This window comes from Equus asinus, chromosome 1 (genome assembly GCF_041296235.1).
Source record: "Equus asinus isolate D_3611 breed Donkey chromosome 1, EquAss-T2T_v2, whole genome shotgun sequence".
Classification (NCBI taxonomy): domain Eukaryota; kingdom Metazoa; phylum Chordata; class Mammalia; order Perissodactyla; family Equidae; genus Equus; species Equus asinus.
In genome coordinates, this window is record NC_091790.1 from 96,555,715 (window position 1) to 96,566,373 (window position 10,659).

Here is a 10,659-nt window from a genome sequence, read left to right on the forward strand (position 1 = left end):
AAGAGACATGGCACAAATTCTTAATATCAGATCTGAAAGAAAGTCATCACTACTGATCCTGTAGACAGTAAGAGGATAATAAAGGAATGCTATGAACAACTCTATGCCGACAAATTTGATTACTTAGATGAAATGAAACTATTCCTTGCAATATACAGATTTCCAAAACTCACACAAGGAGAAATAGATAATCAGAACAGGGTTAAATCTATTAAAGAGTTTAAATCAGTAATTACTAACCCTCCAAAAAAGAAATGACCAGGCCCAGATGGTTTCCCTGGAGCATTCTACAAACTTTTAAAGAAGATATGATATCAATTTTCTACAATCTCTTCCAGAAACTAGAAGCAGAGCCATCACTTCTTAACTCATTGTATGAGCCAGCATCACCTAATACTAGAATCAAATAAAGACATTATGAGAAAAAACATATAGATGAATGTATCTCACGAAAAGCAATCCAAAAATCCTCAACAAAGTATTAGCCAATCAAATCTAATAATGTGAAAAAAGAATTATACAATAATTATACTAAGTAGGCTTTATTTCAGTTATATGAGGTTGGTTCCATATTCAAAATTTAGTTGATTTCATCTACCGCATCAAAAGACTACAGAGGAAATACCATACAATTATATCAATTGATGAAGAAAAAGCATTTGACAAAATCTGACACCCATTCATAATAAAAACTCTCAGCAAAACAGGAATGGAGAAGAAACTTCCAGAACTTGAGGAAGAATATCTACGAAAATATACAGCTAACATCATAGCTAATAGTGAGAAATTAGATGCTTTCCCACTAAGATAAGGAACCAAGCAAGGATGACTCCTTACCATTCCAATTTAAGATTGTACTGGAAGTCCTGGCTGGTGTCAAAAGACAAGAAAAAGAAATAAAAGGTAGATAAATTGAGAAGGAAGAAATAAAACTGCCATTGTTTAGATAGCATGATTGTCTATGCAGAAAGTTCCAAACAATAGAGAGAAAACCTCCTGGAAATAAGAATCAAGTATAAAAAGTCATGGGATAAAAAGTTATTATACAAAAGTCAATTGCTTTCCTATATATCAACAATGGACAATGGGAATTTGAAAATTAAAAAATAACATCATTTAAAATAGCACCCAACAATGAAATAGTTATAAATAGTTATAAATCCAACAAATTATGTATGGCACCTACATATGGAAAACTACACTAGAACAACTATAGTAGTTAACATGTAGCCAATATTGCGTCTTCTAATCTATGAACCCTTCTTCAACTCATTCATGATAATTTTCAAGACTTACTTTAAGGCTACAGTAATTAAACCAGCATGGTGGGGGAGAAAGTTGAAATGCATAGATCAATGCAACAAAATTGAGAACCCTGAAGCAGATGCACATACAAATTGACAATGGAGCAAGGGCAAGTTAATGGTGAAAGGATATTCTTTTCTTCAAATGGTGCTGAGAAAACTGGGTATCTATATGCAAAAAAACAAACCTCCATACAGACCTTGCAACTTTCACAAAAAGTAACTCAAAATCGTAGACCTAAATGTAAAATGAAAAACTCTTAATATGCTGGAAGAAAAGACTATACAAAATCTAAGTGACCTTGAGTTTGGCAATAAACTTTTAGCTACAACACCAAAGGCACAATCCAATACAGAAAAGTGATTAGTTGTATTTTATTAAAATTAAAAACTTCTCTGTGAAAGACTTTGTGAAGAGAATAAAAAGTCAAGAGACAGGGAGAAAATATTTCCTAAACAACTATCTGACAAACAACTTTGTCCAAAATGTATAAAGAATTCTTAAAATTCAACCATAACAAACAAACCAATTAAAAAATGAACAAAAAAGATGGTGGAGTAGGAGATCCCAGCCTCTGTTCCCCCTGCAAGAAACAACAATTAGCTAGCCCCAAACAAATATACCTCTTCAAGAGCTCTGGGGTCCAATGAAGAAGATGTAGCAACACATTGGAGAAAAACCCCAGTAACAACTGCACAAAAAGAGTAGGAAGAATAGTTCCTCTTTGCCTGCATCACCCCCTGTCCCAGTCCAGCGCTGCTCAGAGCCGAGAGGGAATCCCAGGCCCAGGAGTTCCCCTTGCAGGGAAAAGGAGAGCAGGGTGAGCGACCAGCTTCCCCAGCCTCGTAAGGAAGACTCACTTGGTTTCACCTCACCCAGATCACTGGGGAGATCAGCAAAGCTGAGATATCTGCATCTAGCTAGGAAAAAAGAAGCCAGGGGATACCACTATAAGCCACACAGCAAAGGTGTCTGTGGTTCCTGGTGTCCTGCTTTGCAGAGCAGCCCAGGAGCCTTCATTGCTGAGGACCTGAGTAGTCCTCCACACTCTGTGACTACCACAGTTTTCACCACTGAGGACTCTGCAGTGTCCACCATGATGGACCCCAGTGGCCTACTACACAGAGGACCAAGCAACTTTTGTGGCTGAGGAAAACAACAGCCAGCACATCCACTGTGGACCCCTTGAGGCCCTGCAGGTTTTCCTCTCCACATACTGCTGCTGCCTGAGTCCCTCCCCATCTGTAGCCATGTGTGTGCACGCCATCAGCTCTGCCCCAGCTACTGCACGTGCATTTGTCCCCAGCCCCTGTAGCTGGTCCTGGCACAGCAGCCAGACTCCGCAGCCAAGTGTGTGACAGCAATGACCCTGGCCACCACTGCCGCCTGCCCTGGTCTCCTGCTGCTAGACCCGGAGGTATTGCTGTACCCCAACAGCCCTTACAGCAACCGTGGACCCCCACAGCTCTCACCAACAAAGATCATGCAGCTGCCAACCTTGCAGAGCCCATGAGGTGTTGCATGCTCCCACCCCCTATCTGGAGTTATTATATGCCCCTACATCTGGCACCCTGAGTCACAAGACCTGGGGCCATAGCATGCTCCAGTGTGCCCCCACCAGGGGTGGAGGGCTTTCCTTATTGATGCCAGTCCATAAAGTCTGGAAGAGGTGACTGCTTGTTCAAATGGAAACAATCAACAAAATGAAAAGGCAACCTACAGAATGGGAGAAAATATTTACAAACCATATATCTGATAATATCCAAAATACATAAGGAGCTCATACAATACAATAGCAAAAAAACAAACCACCCAATTAAATAATAGGCAAAAGACCTGAATAGATATTTTTCCAAAAAAGATGTATAAATTGCCAATAGGTACATGAAGAGATGCTCAGCATCACTAATCATCAGGAGAATGCAGATATAAACCACAATAAGATATCACCTTACATCTGTTAGAAGGGTTGTTATTAGAAAAACAAGTGTTAAAAGTGTTGCAGACTGGGCCCAGCCCCTTGGCTCAGTGGTTAAGTTCGTGCACTCTGCTTTGGCGGCCAAGGGTTTCACTGGTTTGAAACCTGGGCACCGACATGGCACTGCTCGTCAGGCCATGCTGAGGTGGTGTCCCACATAGCAGAATTAGAAGGACCTACAACTAGAATATACAATTATGTACTGGGGGGCTTTGGGGAGAAGAAGAAAAAAAAAGAAGATTGGCAACAGATGTTAGCTCAAGTGCTAATCGTTAAAAAAAGTCAGAAGAGATGTGGAGAAAAGGGAACCTCTGTTTGCTGGTGGGAATATAAATTGGTGCAGCAGCTATGGAAAACAGTATAGCACTTCTTCAAAAATGAAAACTAGAAATACAATATGATCCAGCAGTCCCACTTTTGGGTATATACCTGATGGAAATAAACTCACTATCTTGAAGAGAAATCTACACCCCCACGTTCATTGTAGCATTGTTTACAATAGCCAAGATGCAGACACAACTTAAGTGTCTGTTGATGGATAAATGGATGAAGAACGTGTGACACACACACACACACACACACACACACACACACACACACAGAGGAATATTATTCAGCCATTCAAAAGAAGAAAATCCTGTCATTTGCAACAATATGGATGAACCGGGAGGACATTATTCTAAGTGAAATAAGCTAGTCATAGAAAGACAAATATTGCATGATGTCGCATAGATGTGGAACCTAAAAAACACAAAGTCAAACTCATAATAACAGATAGAATGGTGGTTACCAGAGGCCGGGGGGTGGGGGAAAAGGAAAAATATTGATCAAAGTGTACAAACTTTTAGTTATAGGATGAATACATTCTAGAGATACAACGTATAGCATGGTGACTATAGTTAATGATAGTGCTTTGTATACTGGAAATTTGCTTAAACAACTGATCTCAGTTGTTCTCACCACACAGACAAAGGTAACTACGTGAGGTGATAGATATGTTAAGTAATTTGATTGTGAAAATCATTTCACAATATATACATATGTCAAAACATCACATTGAACACCTTAAATATATACAATTTTTATTTGTCAATTATACCTCAGTAAAGCTGGAAAAATTCAACTTAAAATACTCAGGTTATAAAAGTAAAAAATAAGAATAAAAATAAAACATGGGAAAAAAATCTAAGCAGAGAACTCACCGTAGAACATGTAGATATGGCTAGTACACGTATAAAAAGATGCTCAAAATCGTTTGTGATTATCATCTCACAAATTACAACTATGAGGTAGTGCTACACACCTATCACAAGGGCTAAAATCCAAAACACTGACAACACCAAATGCTGGGGAGGATGCAGAACAACAGGACATCGTATTCGCTGCTGGTAGCAATGCAAAATGGTACAGCCACTCTTGAAGGCAGTTTAACAGTTTCCTACAAAGCCTGAAATAGTCTTATGATTCAGCAGTTCATTCAACTGGTTTGAAAACTTATGCCCACACCAAAAACAGGCACACAAATGTTTATAGCAGCTTTATTTATAATTACTAAACACTGGGAAAAACTAAGCTGTGCTTCAATAAATGAATAGAGACACAAAGTTTAGTACATCCATACAATGGAATATTATTCAATAATAAAAAAGAAATGAGTCATCAAGCTGTGAAAAGCATGAATGAATCTTTAATGCATATTGCTAATTGATATAAGGCAGTCTCAAAAAGCTAGATACTGCTTGATTCCAAATTTGTGATGTTCTGGAAAAGGCAAACTATAGAAACAGTAAAAAGGTGAACAGTTGACAGAGGTTAGGTCAGGGAGAGTTAATACGTGAGTCAAGGAAACTTTTAGGCTCTGAAACCATTCTGTGTCATGGTAGCTACTTGACACTAAGCGTTTGTCAAAAACCATACATCTTTATAACACAAAGATTAAACTTTAATATATTAAAAGAATAAGTCTTGAGGAGATCAGCAGAATCCAGGAGGGAATGCAGAACATGAGAAAACAATTTGTACTGCAAATTCGTGAAACAACCTCACTGAAAGGGATGTGGAAAAGGCCATGAATTCTGATACCCTTCTCCAGTAACAGGAGGTAGGACTCCTTGGAGAAAAGGCCGATCCTCACAGTGGGGCAGGAAATAGACAAGAAGGGCTGGGACATCTTGAAGTGCCAGGAAGTAAGGAAGTGCTCCAGTAAAACCCCTGCAATGATGGGAGTATGTCAAAGGGACACAGGAGCCAACTGAGAGCTCCCAACTGTCAAAGCTGGAACAATACAAGAAAATAAACTTGTGTTCTATTATAACCCCAAGTATAAAATACATGTCCACGAAACCATACTGATATAAATGAATGCTTGAATAAATAAATAAGTGCAGGACAAGGGACAAATCTTCCATGCAGAAAAAGTTCCAAATAACTTACATAGTATACCTTATGAGCATAATTCCCAACTCCTTAAGTGTGGAGTGCACATACTAACTTTTCAGAGTGCAGTACAGAAAGAGGAGAATAAGAGTCACTTTATAGTGGAGAAATCTGACATGACCTCACTCAGGGGATCAAGGTCAACATCAACAGTGAAAGTGAAGTTGATAGTATGTACCTTGGTATGACGTGATGCAAATGGTCCTTTACCTCTGTGGTCTTTCTCACCAAAACTCATAAGGCAAGTCTAATCATGAGAAAATCATCAGATGAATCCTAATTGAGGAACCTTCTACAAAATACCTGACATGACCCCTCCAAACTGTCAAGGTTATCGAAAACAAAGAAAATCAAAGAAACTGTCACAGCTAAGAGGAGCTTAGGGAGACAAGACAAACAAATGTAAAATGATATTCAGGATTGAATCCAGGAACAGAAGAAGGACATTTGGTAAAAACAAAGCAATCTGAATAAAGTATGGACTTTGTTTAATAATTCATCCATATTGGTTCATTCATCGTAACAAATATACTAGACTAATGCAATATGTCAATAATAGGGAAAACTGGGTGTAGGGTATATGGGATCTCTGCACTATTGTTGCAATATTTCCGTAAATCCAAAACAAAGGGATAAACTTCATTAAAAATAGGAGATGGGGCCGGCCCAGTGGCACAGCGGTTAAGTTCACACGTTCTGCTTCTTGGCAGCCCGGGGTTCACCAGGTTTGGATCCTGGGTGCGGACATGGCAGCACTTGGCAAAAGCCATGCTGTGGTAGGCGTCTCACGTATAAAGTAGAGGAAGATGTGCATGGACGTTAGCTCAGGGCCAGTCTTCCTCTGAAAAAATAAGAGGATTGGCAGTAGTTAGCTCAGGGCCAATCTGCCCCCCCACCAAAAAAATAAAATAAAATAAAAATAGGAGGAAATACAATCTTCCCCTTTCTCCTTCAGATGAGGAAAGCCCATGGAGGACGATGCGTCTTGCCTATGGTCACAGAGTTAGCTAGAACTCCCAGTCAGTGTCTTTTTATTTTGTCACTTTGTTGCTCACTTTCAATTTCCTATCATTTTATGTCCTCTCCTCTCTCAAACATATACAAGGTAGACAAATACAGCTATGTCTAGAATGGGCCATGTAAGGAACAGTTACACCAGATACCACAAGGACTCTGCTTTCAGAGGTCACATTTGGGTGTTTTTTTCTCCACTTTTACGTTGTTCCCTGTAGCTCCTTCCAGTATCTTCCTCTCCTGCAGACTCCTACCCAGATGTTGCTACCCTCTAAGCCTAAGAGTCAAGGGTTTATGCACAATTTAATAAGATTCAACAAGATGAAAGTCTTTAAGGTCAGTTATATCTTTGTCTTTTGCATAGTTAAATGGCAATATTATTGCATAATAAAAATCAAAGTAATGTATTTTAAAGTATATGAAAAGCGGTAGCTTTGCCGTTGGTGTGGAAACCCTCATTCCTCTTAGGGAGGAGCCTCAACATCATCTCCAAGGGAATGCCATATTTGCATCCTGCATTCTTCGGTTCATGCTGCCTGAAAAGACAAAGGACACGGTTTGCAATAAACTGCCTGTTAGAGCACATCTTATGAAAACCGCAAAGGTTTTCTGGCATACATTTTTTGGTTCATTATTGATCATGAAGGAGATGTTGAAAACTGGTGGGAAAATGGAAATTATCATCTCTGTTACAATGTTCTGAAAAACCTAAAATGAGCCTTTTGGTTATGTGTTATTATAAATATAAACAAACTTAGCTAGACGTAAGGAACCGCTTAGCTGACACGTCCCAAGCTGGGATCTTAAAATTTCTTTTGCCCTCAATTAAGACATACTCAGTCTGAAACCTGTGTGTAATTATGTCTTCTTATGTTTTGAAGGGTTCTCTAAATTTGGACTTTTCAGTTTGAGATCTAACTGATAATTTCTGAAACTGCAGTTTAAACTAAGAAGTCTACATTTTTTCTATATAGTTAACTTTTATTTATAAAAAGAAAAATACATTACTTGAGTTCTGGCAAAAACTCTTAACATTGTATGCTGTAACCAACTTAACAAGATCTCTTCTCCCAGACCGGCTCTGGGTGGGATGGTCCTTTATTCTATCTGGGTCAGTCAGTCTTTTCTTCACTCATTTCTTGAAATCATTCTTCCTGTCTCCCATCTTGGCCTTTTCTGCTTCATTCTTCATCCTTCAGCCAGAGAGAACATTTTAAAATGAACCTAATTATGCCACTTCCATTTGTAAAACCCTTCAATGGCTTTCCAATGCCCACAGGCTGAAGTCCAGTCTTGTTACCGTAACCTGCTACTGGAACGCTGACTAGCTCACCTTGTCAGTTTCCTCTCTAGCACACCTCTCTGCGTATTATGCCATGAAAACGTAAGAAACTTGGATAACACAAATATAGCAGAATAAAGGAGATTGAGAGTGAAGAGGGTAGGAAATACCGCTTGGAACTTCCAAGCAAAGACTTGGAAGGCAGATAGAGAGTTAGCCATAGGGATTATGGGGGAGCACATTCCAGCCAAGGTCCTAAGTCTTAAGGTGAGAAAGTGCCTGGGATATCAGAGGAACAGCAGGAAGACCAGTGTGGCTGGTGTAGAGTGGGCACTGGAAGCGTAGGATGAGATGAAGTCACAGAGTTAATAGAAGTCACAAGCATGAGGGTCTTGAGCCAATTTGAGATCCTGTTTCTAGTGATGCTGAAGCCAAGCCATACCTTGAATATTAGGATAAAATTCATTTTTTAGAGCTAAATTTCCATCACTTGCAAACTAGCATTCCCACTACTGTACCTCTCAATGCTCTCAGGGCATCCTCTAATTTTCCATTTTGGTAAATATCATACTGGAGGCAGACACTGTTTACAAACACATCACCTGGCTTCAGCAATTATCAACTTGTAGCCAATCTTGTTTAATCCATTGCCCTACTCACTTCCCATTTCCTCCAACCATTTTAAGGAGATCATAGACATCATATAATTTCATCTGTATCTTAGTGTGTCTTCAAAAGATTACAACTCTTTTAAGAACCATAACTACTACATCTTAGTACACCTGAAATAAGAATAGTAATTTTAATAGGGTGGAAATTTAATAGACTGACAATTTTAGGGCTGGCAAGAAAACTGCATTGCTAATCCTTTGCTGCTTGAGCTGCTAAGTCATGAATATTTTCCATTTCTTCAGATTTCTTTCTGTGCTAAGATCATCTGGTATTATTGATTTCTAGCTTCACTAGAATTATAAAGAAAGGAAACTTGGTGCTATTGATTTAAAGAAGGCGGAAGACTACAAGGTAATTCTAATTAGGTAATTTAACATCCTCTGTATGAAGTAGCAGCTACTACTTTAGAGACGTCACAATGTTTGCACTAATCCAAGCCAAAGTGGTTGGCCTGAAAAATAATGTAGGCTGTATTCTTTGTAATATTTCCTGCTACTTCATATGGTCCTTAATGCTTGAATCATCAGGGAACTTGTAATGAGTAATGCTTTATAAATTGCTCTGGGAGAATTACTACCTTGACACAAACAAAAATAGAAAGTCAATTATTAAAATCCACCAAAAGCTTCCCACTGACTACAAGAATAACTTAATAAACATGTAAAATTTGATAACAAGGCCAGTCCCCTGTCATGTAATTCTTCACTCAAGCTGAAGAGGATGGTTCATTTATCTTTGTATGCCTAGATATAACTCAGTGTATCGTAAATGCTCAATAAATTTTGAAGGAAAGGGAATAAATGAGTTAGTTAAAAGCTTATCAATTTAAGCTATCTCCTGAATCACAATCATAGGTCTGGGGGATTGTGTTTACTAAAATAATTTCTCAGGATAATTGTCGTAAGTAACTGGGCAATAACCTTTCTCCTCAATCCTCAAGGAGCGCATTCCAACACCACAGCTGGCACAGCTGGGACTTGGTAACAGGCCCGACAATGTGTGAGTCTTCTTGGCTGTCTGCTTTCCCCTCCGGAGGATGAGGCCAGCTTCATGCTGTTCTCAGAGACACAAAACGTTCTGTGCATTGGAGGCTGGTTGTGTAACTCGACCCCAGGGGTAGGTACCACAATGAACTCCTACTGAGACATTGAAGGCCTCTATCATGAGGGTACTTATTGAAAAATTTCTTCAGAAAATTCTTATCCTTGTTCTTCTGCAAGTAGTGGTCTTAATCAACCTTGTTATTATCATTATCCCTTCCTCTAAAGGGAAAAAAATAACTAAATTTAAATTTCTCTCTTAAGATAAAAGTATTTAACCCAAGGAATAACATGTTTTTCAATAAAAGTTATGCTTTGGAGGACCACAAACTATGGCAACATGTAGGATTTTTTCTGCCCCTTCAAGAGCCAACTTTACCCTCTTCATGGACAATCTCATCCCCATTCAGAATGCGTATTCTCTAAGAAATATGTCTTTCTTCTTGGGCTTCTTCAATATTTTCTTTCCCTTAGGCTTTTACAAAATATTTTATTTTTTTATTTTCAGCTGTGGAAAAAAAACACGTAACATAAAATTTACCATCTGACCATATTTTAGTGTACAGTTAAATAATGTTAATGAAGTTTTGCATTATCCTTGGGCAGAAGTCATGCCAATCTTCTTTGTATCTTTCCAGTTTTACCATATCTGCTCATGCAGTGTGCACATTGCCTTTGATTGTCAGCAATGTGAATGTTATGCCTGAGTATGTTTGTGTGTGTGTGTCTGTGTATTTGACATTCATTAAGTAGAATGAATGTTAAGTAGGATATTCTATGAGATTCTGGGACTGTAGTTTCTGTCTCTCAGTAATTTTGGAAAATTCTTGGGCAAAATTTTTTGCAATAGTTCTGTCCTTTTTCTCTCTTTACCTGCTCGTTCCAATTATACTTATACTACTTTATTTGCTAAATTCTCACAACTGTTAAAT

At 38.6% G+C, this 10,659-nt stretch overlaps 1 pseudogene; it reads right to left on the minus strand.

Annotated features, from left to right (window-relative positions):
* Positions 1–10,288: 10,288 nt before the first annotated feature.
* LOC123289629 (U6 spliceosomal RNA) lies at positions 10,289–10,388 on the minus strand (annotated as a pseudogene).
* Positions 10,389–10,659: the final 271 nt, after the last annotated feature.